This window comes from Nomascus leucogenys, chromosome 1a (genome assembly GCF_006542625.1).
Source record: "Nomascus leucogenys isolate Asia chromosome 1a, Asia_NLE_v1, whole genome shotgun sequence".
Lineage (NCBI taxonomy): Eukaryota > Metazoa > Chordata > Mammalia > Primates > Hylobatidae > Nomascus > Nomascus leucogenys.
The window spans coordinates 19,661,869-19,676,240 of record NC_044381.1 but is presented as its reverse complement, the minus strand read 5'-3'; the positions used below and the strand labels follow the sequence as shown (position 1 = coordinate 19,676,240).

The following is a 14,372-nucleotide window of genomic DNA, read 5'->3' as shown; positions in this document are numbered from 1 at the left end:
GTTGGTGTACTGCACCCATTAACTTGTCATTTAGCATTAGGTGTATCTCCTAATGCTATCCCTCCCCCTCCCCCCACCCGACAACAGTCCCCAGAGCGTGATGTTCCCCTTCCTGTGTCCATGTGTTCTCATTGTTCAGTTCCCACCTATGAGTGAGAACATGCGGTGTTTGGTTTTTTGTGCTTGTGATAGTTTACTGAGAATGATGATTTCCAGTTTCATCCATATCCTTACAAAGGAGATGAACTCATCATTTTTTACGGCTGCATAGTATTCCATGGTGTATATGTGCCACATTTTCTTAATCCAGTCTATCGTTGTTGGACATTTGGGTTGGTTCCAACTCTTTGCTATTGTGATTAGTGCCGTGGTAAACATACGTGTGCATGTGTCTTTATAGCAGCATAATTTATATTCCTTTGGGTATATACCCAGTAATGGGATGGCTGGGTCAAATGGTATTTCTAGTTCTAGATCCCTGAGGAATCGCCACACTGACTTCCACAATGGTCGAACTAGTTTACAGTCCCACCAACAGTGTAAAAGTGTTCCTATTTCTCCACATCCTCTCCAGCACCTGTTGTTTCCTGACTTTTTAATGATGGCCATTCTAACTGGGGTGAGATGCTATCTCATTGTGGTTTTGATTTGCATTTCTCTGATGGCCAGTGATGATGAGCATTTTTTCATGTGTTTTTTGGCTGCATAAATGTCTTCTTTTGAGAAGTGTCTGTTGATGTCCTTTGCCCACTTCTTGATGGGGTTGTTTGTTTTTTTCTTGTAAATTTGTTTGAGTTCATTGTAGATTCTGGATATTAGCCCTTTGTCAGATGAGTAGGTTGCAAAAATTTTCTCCCATTCTGTAGGTTGCCTGTTCACTCTGATGGTGGTTTCTTTTGCTGTGCAGAAGCTCTTTAGTTTAATTAGATTCCATTTGTCAATTTTGGCTTTTGTTGCCATTGCTTTTGGTGTTTTAGCCATGAAGTCCTTGCCCACGCCTATGTCCTGAATGGTAATGCCTAGGTTTTCTTCTAGGGTTTTTATAGTTTTAGGTCTAACATGTAAGTCTTTAATCAATCTTGAATTAATTTTTGTATAAGGTGTAAGGAAGGGATCCAGTTTCAGCTTTCTACATATGGCTAGCCAGTTTTCCCAGCACCATTTATTAAACAGGGAATCCTTTCCCCATTGCTTGTTTTTGTCAGGTTTGTCAAAGATCAGATAGTTGTAGATATGCGGCATTATTTCTGAGGGTTCCGTTCTGTTCCATTGATCTATATCTCTGTTTTGGTACCAGTACCATGCTGTTTTGGTTACTGTAGCCTTGTAGTATAGTTTGAAGTCAGGTAGTGTGATGCCTCCAGCTTTGTTCTTTTGGGTTAGGATTGACTTGGTGATGTGGGCTCTTTTTTGGTTCCATATGAAATTCAAAGTAGTTTTTTCCAATTCTGTGAGGAAAGTCATTGGTAGCTTGATGGGGATGGCATTGAATCTATAAATTACCTTGGGCAGTATGGCCATTTTCACAATATTGATTTTTCCTACCCATGAGCATGGAATGTTCTTCCATTTGTTTGTATCTTCTTTTATTTCATTGAGCAGTGGTTTGTAGTTCTCCTTGAAGAGGACCTTCACTTCCCTTGTAAGTTGGATTCCTAAGTATTTTATTCTCTTTGAAGCAATTGTGAAAGGTAGTTCACTCATGATTTGGCTCTGTGTTTGCTATTGGTGTATAAGAATGCTTGGGATTTTTGCACATTGATTTTGTATCCTGAGACTTTGCTGAAGTTGCTTATCAGTTTAAGGAGATTTTGGGCTGAGACAATGGGGTTTTCTAGATATACAATCATGTCATCTGCAAACAGGGACAATTTGACTTCCTCTTTTCCTAATTGAATACCCTTTATTTCCTTCTCCTGCCTGATTGCCCTGGCCAGAACTTCCAACACTATGTTGATTGAATAGGAGTGGTGAGAGAGGGCATCCCTGTCTTGTGCCAGTTTTCAAAGGGAATGCTTCCAGTTTTTGCCCATTCGGTATGATATTGGCTGTGGGTTTGTCATAGATAGCTCTTATTATTTTGAGATACGTCCCATCAATACCTAATTTATTGAGAGTTTTTAGCATGAAGGGTTGTTGAATTTTGTCAAAGGCCTTTTCTGCATCTATTGAGATAATCATGTGGTTTTTGTCTTTGGTTCTGTTTATATGCTGGATTACATTTATTGATTTTCATATGTTGAACCAGCCTTGCATCCCAGGGATGAAGCCCACTTGATCATGGTGGATAAGCTTTTTGATGTGCTGATGGATTCGGTTTGCCAGTATTTTATTGAGGATTTTTGCATCAATGTTCATCAGGATATTGGTCTAAAATTCTCTTTTTTGGTTGTGTCTCTGCCCGGCTTTGGTATCAGGATGATGCTGGCCTCATAAAATGAGTTAGGGAGGATTCTCTCTTTTTCTATTGATTGGAATAGTTTCAGAAGGAATGGTACCAGTTCCTCCTTGTACCTCTGGTAGAATTCAGCTGTGAATCTGTCTGGTCCTGGACTCTTTTTGGTTGGTAAGCTATTGATTATTGCCACAATTTCAGAGCCTGTTATTGGTCTATTCAGATATTCAACTTCTTCCTGGTTTAGTCTTGGGAGGGTGTATGTGTCAAGGAATTTATCCATTTCTTCTAGATTTTCTAGTTTATTTGCATAGAGGTGTTTGTAGTATTCTCTGATGGCAGTTTGTATTTCTGTGGGATTGGTGGTGATATCCCCTTTAGCATTTTTTATTGCATCTATTTGATTCTTCTCTCTTTTCTTCTCTATTAGTCTTGCCAGCGGTCTATCAATTTTGTTGATCTTTTCAAAATAACAGCTCCTGGATTCATTATTTTTTTGAAGGGTTTTTTGTGTCTCTATTTCCTTCAGTTCTGCTCTGATTTTAGTTATTTCTTGCTTTCTGCTAGCTTTTGAATGTGTTTGCTCTTGCTTTTCTAGTTCTTTTAATTGTGATGTTAGGGTGTCAAGTTTGAATCTTTCCTGCTTTCTCTTGTGGGCATTTAGTGCTATAAATTTCCCTCTACACACTGCTTCGAATGTGTCCCAGAGATTCTGCTATGTTGTGTCTTTGTTCTTGTTGGTTTCAAAGAACATCTTTATTTCTGCCTTCATTTTATTATGTACCCAATAGTCATTCAGGAGCAGGTTGTTGAGCTTCCATGTAGTTGAGCGGTTTTGAGTGAGTTTCTTAATCCTGAGTTCTAGTTTGATTGCACTGTGGTCTGAGAGACAGTTTGTTATAATTTCTGTTCTTTTACATTTGCTGAGGAGAGCTTTACTTCCGACTATGTGGTCAATTTTCGAATAGGTGTGGTGTGGTGCTGAAAAAAATGTATTTTCTGTTGATTTGGGGTGGAGAGTTCTGTAGATGTCTATTAGGTCCACTTTGTGCAGAGCTGAGTTCAATTCCTGGGTATCCTTGTTAACTTTCTGTCTCATTGATCTGTCTAATGTTGACAGTGGTGTGTTAAAGTCTCCCATTATTATTGTGTGGGAGTCTAAGTCTCTTTGTAGGTCACTCAGGACTTGCTTTATGAATCTGGGTGCTCCTGTATTGGGCGCATATATATTTAGGATAGTTAGCCCTTCTTGTTGAATTGATCCCTTTACCCTTCTGTAATGGCCTTCTTTGTCTCTTTTGATCTTTGTTGGTTTCAAGTCTGTTTTATCAGAGACTAGGATTGCAACCCCTGCCTTTTTTTGTTTTCCATTTGCTTGATAGATCTTCCTCCATCCTTTTATTTGGAGCCTATGTGTGTCTCTGCCTGTGAGATGGGTTTCCTGAATACAGCACACTGATGGGTCTTGACTCTTTTTCCAGTTTGCCAGTCTGTGTCTTTTAATTGGAGCATTTAGTCCGTTTACATTTAAAGCTAATATTGTTATGTGTGAATTTGATCCTGTCATTATGATGTTAGCTGGTTGTTTTGCTCATTAGTTGATGCAGTTTCTTCCTAGCCTCGATAGTCTTTATAATTTGGCATGATTTTGCAGTGGCTGGTGCCAGTTTTTCCTTTCCGTGTTTAGTGCTTCCTTCAAGAACTCTTTTAGGGCAGGCCTGGTGGTGACAAAATCTCTCAGCATTTGCTTGTCTGTAAAGTATTTTATTTTTCCTTCACTTATGAAGCTTAGCTTGGCTGGATATGAAATTCTGGGTTGAAAATTCTTTTCTTTAAGAATGTTGAATATTGGCCCCCACTCTCTTCTTGTAGAGTTTCTGCCGAGAGATCAGCTGTTAGTCTGATGGGCTTCCCTTTGTGGGTAACCTGACCTTTCTCTCTGGCTGCCCTTAACATTTTTTCCTTCATTTCAACTTTGGTGAATCTGACAATTATGTGTCTTGGAGTTGCTCTTCTCGAGGAATATCTTTGTGGCATTCTCTGTATTTCCTGAATCTGAATGTTGGCCTGCCTTGCTAGATTGGGGAAGTTCTCCTGGATAATATCCTGCAGAGTGTTTTCCAACTTGGTTCCATTCTCCCCGTCACTTTCAGGTACACCAATCAGACGTAGATTTGGTCTTTTCACATAGTCCCATGTTTCTTGGAGGCTTTGTTCGTTTCTTTTTATTCTTTTTTTCTCTAGACTTCCCTTCTCGCTTCATTTCATTCATTTCATCTTCCATCGCTGATACCCTTTCTTCCAGTTGATCGCATTGGCTCCTGAGGCTTCTACATTCTTCACATAGTTCTCGAGCCTTGGCTTTCAGCTCCATCAGCTCCTTTAAGCACTTCTCTGTATTGGTTATTCTAGTTATACATTTATCTAATTCTTTTTCAAAGTTTTTAACTTCTTTGCCTTTGGTTTGGATTTCCTCCTGTAGCTCGGAGTAGTTTGATCTTCTAAAGCCTTCTCTCAACTCGTCAAAGTCATTCTCCGTCCAGCTTTGTTCCATTGCTGGTGAGGAACTGCGTTCCTTTGGAGGAGGAGAGGCACTCTGCTTTTTAGAGTTTCCAGTTTTTCTGCTCTGTTTTTTCCCCATCTTTGTGGTTTTATCTACTTTTGGTCTTTGATGATAGTGATGTACAGATGGGTTTTTGGTGTGGAAGTCCTTTCTGTTTGTTAGTTTTCCTTCTACCAGACAGGACCCTCAGCTGCAGGTCTGTTGGAGTTTGCTAGAGGTCCACTCCAGACCCTGTTTGCCTGGGTGTCAGCAGCTGTGGCTGCAGAACAGCAGTGGCTGCAGAACAGCAGTGGCTGTAGAACAGCGGATTTTTGTGAACCATAAATGCTGCTGCCTGATTGGTCCTCTGGAAGTTTTGTCTCAGAGGGGTACCTGGCCGTGTGAGGTGTCAGTCTGCCCCTACTCGGGGGTGCCTCCCAGTTAGGCTTCTTGGGGTCAGGGACCCACTTGAGGCAGTCTTCCCATTCTCAGATCTCCAGCTGCGTGCTGGGAGAACCACTACTGTCTTCAAAGCTGTCAGACAGGGACGTTTAAGTCTGCAGAGGTTACTGCTGTCTTTTTGTTTTTCTGTGCCCTGCCCCCAGAGGTGGAGCCTACAGAAGCAGGCAGGCATCCTTGAGCTGTGGTGGGCTCCACCCAGTTTGAGCTTCCCTACTGCTTTGTTTACCTAATCAAGCCTGGGCCATGATGGGCACCCGTCCCCCAGCCTCACTGCCGCCTTGCAGTTTAATCTCAGACTGCTGTGCTAGCAATCAGTGAGACTCTGTGGGCGTAGGACCCCCCGAGCCAGATGCGGGATATAATCTCCTGGTGTACCGTTTTTTAAGCCCATTGGAAAAGCTCAGTATTAGGGCGGGAGTGACCCGATTTTCCAGGTGCTGGCTGTCACCCCTTTCTTTGACTAGGAAAGGGAACTCCCTGACCCCTTGCACTTCCCGAGTGAGGCAGTGCCTCGCCTTGCTTCGGCTCGCTCACGATGCACTTCACCCAATGTCCTGCGCCCACTGTCTGGCACTCCCTAGTGAGATGAACCTGGTACCTCAGATGGAAATGCAGAAATAACACATCTTCTGGGTCGCTCACGCTGGGAGCTGTAGACCGGAGCTGTTCCTGTTCGGCCATCTTGTCTCCACCCCCTCAAGTTGATTTTTTAATGTCATCCATCTGCCCTCTTTAGTCATGCCTTCTTGCCAGTCCAGGCTCTTTTTCCACCAATTATTTTTGTTCATCAGAGTATTCCTGTCTGCGAATCTGTTCCTCTATATTTGCAAGATGATCTGATTTTAGTTCTTCCACCCACTACCCCATGATGACAACCCCAGAGTTAACATTTCTTGAGTAACTTCTAGGTAATTTCTTGCTGCTTTCACCACCAGATTTTCCAGAATGTCTCTTGAACTACTTCTTCAGCACTGAGTCCTTGGTCCCACCCCAGTGGCTCTACTAAAGCTATTTTCTAGCCACCAAATAAGATTTCTTTTTCCCAGCCCTCATGACTTTTGATTTTTCTGTGGCATCAAACTGTTAAACATGTAAAAGTCTTTGTTTGATCCCTGTGACTGAGTTTTCTTACTCATTTTGTCAGTTTTTCCCCAGAAACTTATTTTCATTCTTCGCAAATATGGTTTCTCCAAGGTTTTGTTTTTATTCCTTCCTCTTCTCTTCTGGCAACTTCATTCATATTTTTATGACTTCATTGTTGTTCCAGATGTCTTCCAAACGTGTGATTCTACAAGTCATCATGTTCAATAGCCTGGGGACATTTCCTTCAGAATTCTCTTCTCTTCCTTTCCCTTCCTGCACAGATTTTCACCCCACCCCCATTCTAACCCAGCTTTTTGGCTGGCGTGGCTTAATTGATCAAGGTAGTCTTTTTCACTAAACTTCGTGGTAGCCTCTTAATCCTTCCAGCATGGCGCTCACGCAGCAACTGCTAGTTGGTGTATCATTTGCATCTCTTTGTTACATGTGTACCAGGTAACCATTAAGATTGCTTTTCTCTGACTTATATTTCAGGGGTTGGCCCTGCTTTCTGTTACCCAGTTTCTGGTTGCCTGAGGGGTCAGTCCTTGTCAGAGGTTCTGGTTTACTTATTTATTTTCTCAGACTGGGTCTCCCTCTGTCGCCCAGGCTGGAGTGCATGTCGCCATCTTGACTCTGCAACCTCTGCCTCTCAGGTTCAAATGATTGTCCTGCCTCAGCCTCCTGAGTAGCTGGAATTGCAGGTGCCCACCACCACACCTGGCTAATTTTTGTATTTTTAGTAGAGACGAGGTTTCACCATGTCGGCCAAGCTGGTGTTGAACCCCTGACCTCAAATGATTCACCCACCTCAGCCTCCCAAAGTGCTGGGGTTACAGGCATGAGCCACCGCACCCAGCTAGGATCTGGTTTATGATCCCTGATCATTTCACTGGCACCATGAGTGGAGTGTAAGCTGGAGTTACTCAGATTTCTGTCACTGTTCTGATTCTTTAAAGATCTCTACAGACGAGGTGTAGGTAGGGAGTGTGAGGTATCTTGCCTCAAGATTGCTGTAAAGTATATCTTTGTCCAAAAGTTGTTTTATTTTGCCATTCACTTGTCCTTTGGCCTGTGGGTATATCATAAATTAAAGAGAAAAACTTTTAGTAAATAAATATTTTAAAAGTTTATAAACCACTGCAGGTAAACACAAAGGCACTTTAGGAAAAGTTTGGGCTTTACTCTTTCCCTGAGGCCAATTGGGTTGTGGGGGTTGTTAAGACAAAGCACCATTCCAGAGACATAGAGATCCTCCTTTGAGAAGGCCTTGCCTGTAGTATCCAGAGTTTTCGCCATTCCAGGCACCCTAGAATCATTCTAAGCTATTGGCATGGAATGATGGCTTTTGTGACTTGGTGTTTGGCGATCCTGGGCAGCTTCCCCTCTCCTAGATGGGGAATGCATTATCTGCACTGCTTTCCTCCCTTGCACAGCTGCTGTGACAGGTCGCAAGCTGTCAACTACTGGGAAAAAGGAAAAATGGGCTGCAAGTCCTTTAAGAGTCTGAACTTTGGGTTTGAAATTGGATTGTAAGTGGAAGTCAGGTATGTGGGAGGTGATTGGGCCCTGGGGTGAAGGCTGCTGCTGACCAGCTGTGTGACCTTGGGCAGTAACTCAGCATCCACATCTGTATAATGAAGTGGTAGGGCTGGCTGATCTCTAGGGTTCTTCTACATCTAGCGTTCCATTTTATTTCCCTGATTATTGCCCTTATTACTTTATCTAATGACACTCTTGTTTAAGCAGCAAAGAAAATTCTGTGGGAAAGATCAGAATTTTAAAGAAGAGTGGAGTTATATCTATTTGTTGGTCTGTACTGGGATAGTTTTAGGTCAGTGGGAAAGAGGAGAATGTCTTGGAAGACTCTGAGTGTAGCTGAGGGAACTTGGAAGGGCAGACAGACTATTTATTGACTGCCCTTAGGTTTATCAGAGCAACCAGAAAAGAGAATTACTTGGTACAGGCTGGCATTCCATCAAGCCACGTTGTGTACCGCTGTGATTTAAAAGCATGGGCTTTGAAATCAGGCAGACCTGGGCGTCCAGTTGTGGCTTCATCACCTTCTGGTTATGTGACCTTGAGGAGGATAACATCTTCTTAGCACTGGTTTTCCTATTTGTAAAATGGTGATGATAGTGCCTTGCTCATCGCTTTGCTGTGAAGATTAGATGCAATAATATATAAAACTGTTAGCCCGTGTTGTGCATAGTAATTGCTCCATAAATTAGCCTTTTAATTACAGCCTGCTTGCTTTGGACAGGGCTAGGCATTTGAATTCCAGTACCTGATTTAATTAACATAATCATACTAAGTAGTATAAATTGTTATCTGCAGATTAAAGAGGAGAAGATTGAAGTTCAGAGGAGTTAAGTGGTTTTCTCAGTGTTACGCAAGTAGTCAGTGGCAGAGCTAGGATTGGAACCAGATCTTCCTGCCTCTGAGCCCCTTTCCACTATGCACCCTGCCTCCTCGAGTGAAGGAGAACCCTCTTCACTGCCCACATCAGGCTAGGCTCAGCAGGGGATCCAGAAGACTGGTGGAGGCAAGACAAGTCATGAGTATCCTACAAGATGCTGCCCTTTTTATAGATTAGATTCTAAAAAACTATTCAAAGTTCATATGTTTGCAAAGCCCAAAGTCACGTTATACTAGCTACTGTTCAAGCTGCCAGTTGGTGGCAGGGGGAATGGTCATGGATTTGTTTTGATGAACAGCTTTGTTTGCAGCCATGAAAATTCTTAACATGAAAGTTGAGGCTGGTCATGGTGCTTATACCTGTAATCCCAGCACTTTGGGAGGCTGAGGCAGGAGGATAGCTTGAGCCCAGGAGTTGGAGACCAGGCTGGGCAACATGGCAAAACTCCATCTCTACATAAAATAAAAAAAAAATTAGCCAGGTTGGGCAGTGGTGCATGCCTGTAGTCCCAGCTACTTAGGAGGCTGAGGTGGGAGGATTGCTTGAGCCCAGGAATTTTGAGGCTGCAATGAGCTATGATTGTGCCACTGTACTCCAGTCTAGGTGACAAAGTTGTTCCCTGTCTCTAAAAGACAAAAAAAAAAAAAAATTTTAAAAGTAGAGGATCATGCAAGGCTGTGCAGTAGAAGAAGAGGTGGGAACATAATCTCATGCACACTCTGAGCCGAAGAGTCACAGCCATTAACTATGTAGTGGGATCTTCAGCAGCTTTGTGGGGAGGCAGGGGTGGGAGTGGTGGCATTGAAGATGGGCCTTGAAGACAGAGAAAAGTGAGAGTGGCAGGAAAGTGAGCAGCTGCAGCTAGTGTTCCAAGTGCATAAAACTGAAACTTGGTGCTATAGATTGAGATAAATTATGGAAGTAAGAAAAACTGCTTTATTTTTTATTTGTTTTAATGCCTCTGATTATGTCATATGAAGACAGGTCAGAGAGAGCCTAAGAAAGAGACGGATATTGTATTAGTCAACAAAAAGTATTTTTTAGTGTTTTTATCTTTCCTACACTTTTAGAGAAAACTTCCAGTACCCAAGTGCTTGCCGTTCTTTTGTCTGTACCTTCGAATTTTAGATCTGCGCTTTCCAATAGGGAAGCCACTACCATATGTGGCTGTTGCGCATTTGGAAGGTGTCTGGTCTGAACTGAAGGAAATGTACAAGACACACTGGATTTTGAAGTGTAGTAAGAAAGTAAAAAATCTCATTAATAATTGTTAAACGGATGTTGAAATGATAATATTTTAGGTATATTGGGTTAAATGAAACATTAATAAATTAATTTCACTTGTTTCTTTTTACCTTTTAAAAAACTTTTTAGTTTTTTTAGAGATACTACGTCACCCAGGCTGGAGTGCAGTGGCTATTCCCAGACACGATCATAGCACACTATAGCCTTGAACTCCTGGACTCAAGCATCCCCTCTCCTCAGCCTGCTGAGTAGCTGGGACGATAGGCAGGTGCCGCTATGCCTGGCTTTTTTTACCCTTCTAATGTGGCTACTATAATAGAAAATTAAAAATGACATATATGACATGGCTTGCATTCTATTTCCACTGGATGTTGTTATTCTAGAGGAACCTATTATATTCTTGTTTTTTTTTAACTTTTTTTTCTTACCTGTGTACCAGTGCAGTTGTTATATTCTTAAAGTTCTGTTATCCATTCTAGGATTGCCTGAGAGTCATAGATGACTTGAGCTAGTTGTATGTCAGGAAATGTACCGGGTCCTTTGGAAGTGATAGATGCCTATCCTATATCTATGACTGGTTCATGTACATCATTCTGAACATAAGATTTTTCATCTACATAACATAATGGAGATACTAGAACAGATATTCCCCATGCCCCCTTTCAATTTAAAAATTCTGTGATTCTAGGCTAGGTGTGGTGGCTCATGCCTGTGATCTCAGCACTTTGCATGGCTGAGGTAGGTGGATTGCTTGAGCTCAGGAGTTTGATACCAGCTTGGGAGGCATGGTGAAAGCCTATCTCTACAGAAAATACAAAAAGTACCCATGCGTGGTTTTGTGTGTCTGTGGTCCCAGCTACTTGGGAGGCTGAGGTGGGAGGATTGCTTGATCCCAGGAGGTCGAGGCCGAGGTGAGCTGTGGTGGTACCACTGCACTCCAGCCTGGATGACAGAGTGAAACCTTGTCTTGAAAAAAAAAAAATTCCGTGATTCTAGCTTGGAGCCAATGCTCAGAATCAAGTATTGTTAATTATTTCTGGGATCCATTGTAAGGTCTCTACTACTCTCTTTTCCAAGTATCAGAAAGTTAGTGGTATGTCCTTTTACCCCTGGGAATTGTGAATTCTGGAGTGGAAAGACTAGAGAGTTCTGGTAGGCTAAAGAAACCTCCTCTCTCCCTTTTCCTTCCTGGCCTATGGCTCCATCTGGGTTTGTTTGCGGGTGTACCTGAGCAAGGTGGCAAGGGCAGCTCTTGGAATGACACAAGTATCACAGAGCTTGAAGAAGTTTCAGTTCTTTGGATCATGGCTGCCAAGCTTACTTTTAAATACCCTAGGCAAGGCAATTCTACAAACTTTCTTTAGATACTAACTAGTTCTTAAACATTGAGAAATCTGTCTTTACCTTTCTGGCTCTACTAATGTTAGAACAAATTATTTTCTGTTTCTTGATAACTTCTAGATATCTTTCTTTCAGCAGATCATCCTCTTACACACTGTTTATCCATCTATTAAATACATATATAATATTGGCTAGCTTCCAAAACAAAAAGATGTCAGACTTGATCTTTATCCTTGAGGGATTCCTGGTTAATGAGGGTTGGGTCGATCACCAATGAGAAGACATGGTCCTGGGTATCTTGAGAGGGGTATTCAGGGCATTCATGGTGCAGGTAGGGAAAGGAGATGACTCCATGAGCACACTCAGGCAATGAAACATTTATTTTTGCATAAGAGTTTTTGATATTTCAAAGTGAGACAAGGTTTCAGTTAACCAGCAAGAAGTCAGATCTGCTCTATAAATATGTTGATATAATTCCATTTAATGGAACATCAATGTCTGGATAGAAGCTTGTTGCTGTACTGAAATCGCCTTTCATGATGCCGAACATATTGCAGTATTTTGCCATTAAATTTATTTTTCTTTTGGAATAAATCCTTACAGTGTGTTACATTTTTTTAAAAGTAACAATATGGAAAGGGGGTTACATGAAAGTAGTTTTACCAGTTTAAAAAACAGGGGCACTGAAAAGGGAAAATAATCACTCTGCCTGTGGAGCCCATTTTACTGTAAGTGCCTGAAACTAAGTTATCCCAAATAAAATCTTGACTTTTCTTTTAGAATGTGGGTGAATAAAATATACATGCAGAGGTATTTTTGGTAGCCAGTGCTTCTTGGCTTTTGATTTGAGGTTTGTCGGAATCCTAAAATGATAGGGTAGTGGTTGGCTTAAATTGAAATCTCAGATAGTTGGACCGATTGTGAGCACAGAAATGGCAATAATGTTTAACATGTATCTACTGTGGGGGATGGGTTGTTTGTTTACTATGCAAACATAACAATTTATCTCTTGAATGTACAGAAGATACTTTAAAGCACTCAATTTATTTGCCAACAATTAGGAGATATTTTATTAAAGGGGTATAAAATAGAAATACACAGCTTTGTACACTAAATGCCAAGAATGTGCATTCTGAAAAAGAAAAAGCAAACTTTTATTGATTGTATTTAACACTGTGAAATTTAGATATTCATACTATAAGGACAGCATATTTGTGGAAGATTTTCCTTGTAAATGATGAGGAATATCTAAAATATTTACCGTGAATCAATACTGCTTTTATAATACAAAGTAAATCAGGCAGTTTCATGCCTTCTTAAGGCATTTCTGATAACAAATCTATAGGTGAGAAGAAAATAAGTAGGGATCTCTCTAATGGTACTTGTTAATATGCGATTCTAGCCATATGAACAGTACAGGTGTTGATGATTTTCTCTGGGGAGTAGATGGAAGAGAGGGACATAGTAACAACAGTGGTGGCAGTAACATTTATATAAAAGGTTGAACTTACTAACAGCAGCAGCGTGCCAGCTGTTGCCTGGAAAATAGCTTTACATTAGAGCAGTGAGGAATTCTTGGTTTCTTTCTCTCATTTTATCTCCCTTCCCCCATGTACTACCCCAAAGTATTGCATTTTAGTTTCTGTGATTAAAAATCAGTCCAGTGTGAAAAGGGGAAAACAATTCTATGCCATTCATGAAGGTAGCTGAGTTGGAAAACACCAGCATGGAATTTTTGCTGATGTGCTGGGGCCTGATGATGAGAGGGACCCCAGCTGGATTGTGAAGACTGTCTGTGGGCACACACAAAATTGATAAACTGCCTTCACTTAGTTTTTGATAGCTTTAACAGCTGCCTCAGTCCAGCTGTAAGTAGTAACTAAATAAATAAGTTTCATTTACTACCATGCATGTAAAATGGAAAAGCTCACTATAAATTTTGACTGCTAAATACTATTTATCATTTGTTCAATTCATTCATCACTAGGTATAAAGTTTATTTAATCATTCACTGATACACTCAGTCTTTCATTCAATAAATATTTACTGAATGTGCCAGTACGCAGTAAACATTTACTGAATGAAAAATTCAGGATATGATATATAGAGATGTACATCATGTACGATGAACAGTGGACGAGGTTGAAAAATGTACAGTGTACACGTACTATGTAGCAGTGAACAAGGTTGATGAAGGCCCTGAGCTTGACAGATGAGACAGACAATAAACAAACTTGCCAACAGACGTGCCAGTCACAGGTAGCTGTAAGTGATGGGACAGGCACATACAGGGTGATAGGAGAAAATATGTGCACACTCAGGGAAGAGTGGTGGGGAGGGGGGTACGATGGCGGGGTGGATCCTGGGTATAAGATGATCGGCGAAAGTCTTTCTAAGGCTGTAATAACTGAGGTGAGACCTGAAAGAATAAATGAGGGAGACTTTCGATGTGAAAGTGGTTTCACATAGTCAGCGGTGTTTGGTGGACAGAACTAAGGTGATTTGCTTTGAATGATGTCATTTGTGTACAATGATGATATTCTGAGTTGACCCAGGAGCTAACCAGTTAGAAAAAACACTAGCTGGCCCTATTGGGGAGCCTTGGAGCACCCTGTTAGGTCAGTAGTAAGCCCTGAATTCCTGGGCTGTTGCGAGACCTCAGGGGAGGACCTGGGGCAGCTGGGTGGCACTCGGAGAACTTGGGGACACAGCCATTTCTCTATTATGGTATGGAAATATTTCCATGCTTACACAAGCAATGTGGCATGTGTAACAGCTTGTGTGTAATTCTCTCATCCAAGGAATTTTTATTAACCAATTGTAGTTACAGACCACCTTTATATTCTGGCCATATTCACATAGTTCAGTGGAAAAAAGTAATGGTTGAA

At 41.4% G+C, this 14,372-nt stretch overlaps 1 protein-coding gene across 2 annotated transcripts in view; it reads left to right on the top strand.

Moving 5' to 3' along the window:
• SAXO1 (stabilizer of axonemal microtubules 1) overlaps positions 1 to 14,372 on the top strand; it is a 119,170-nt gene that overhangs the window by 81,065 nt on the left and 23,733 nt on the right. The window lies entirely within an intron of this gene.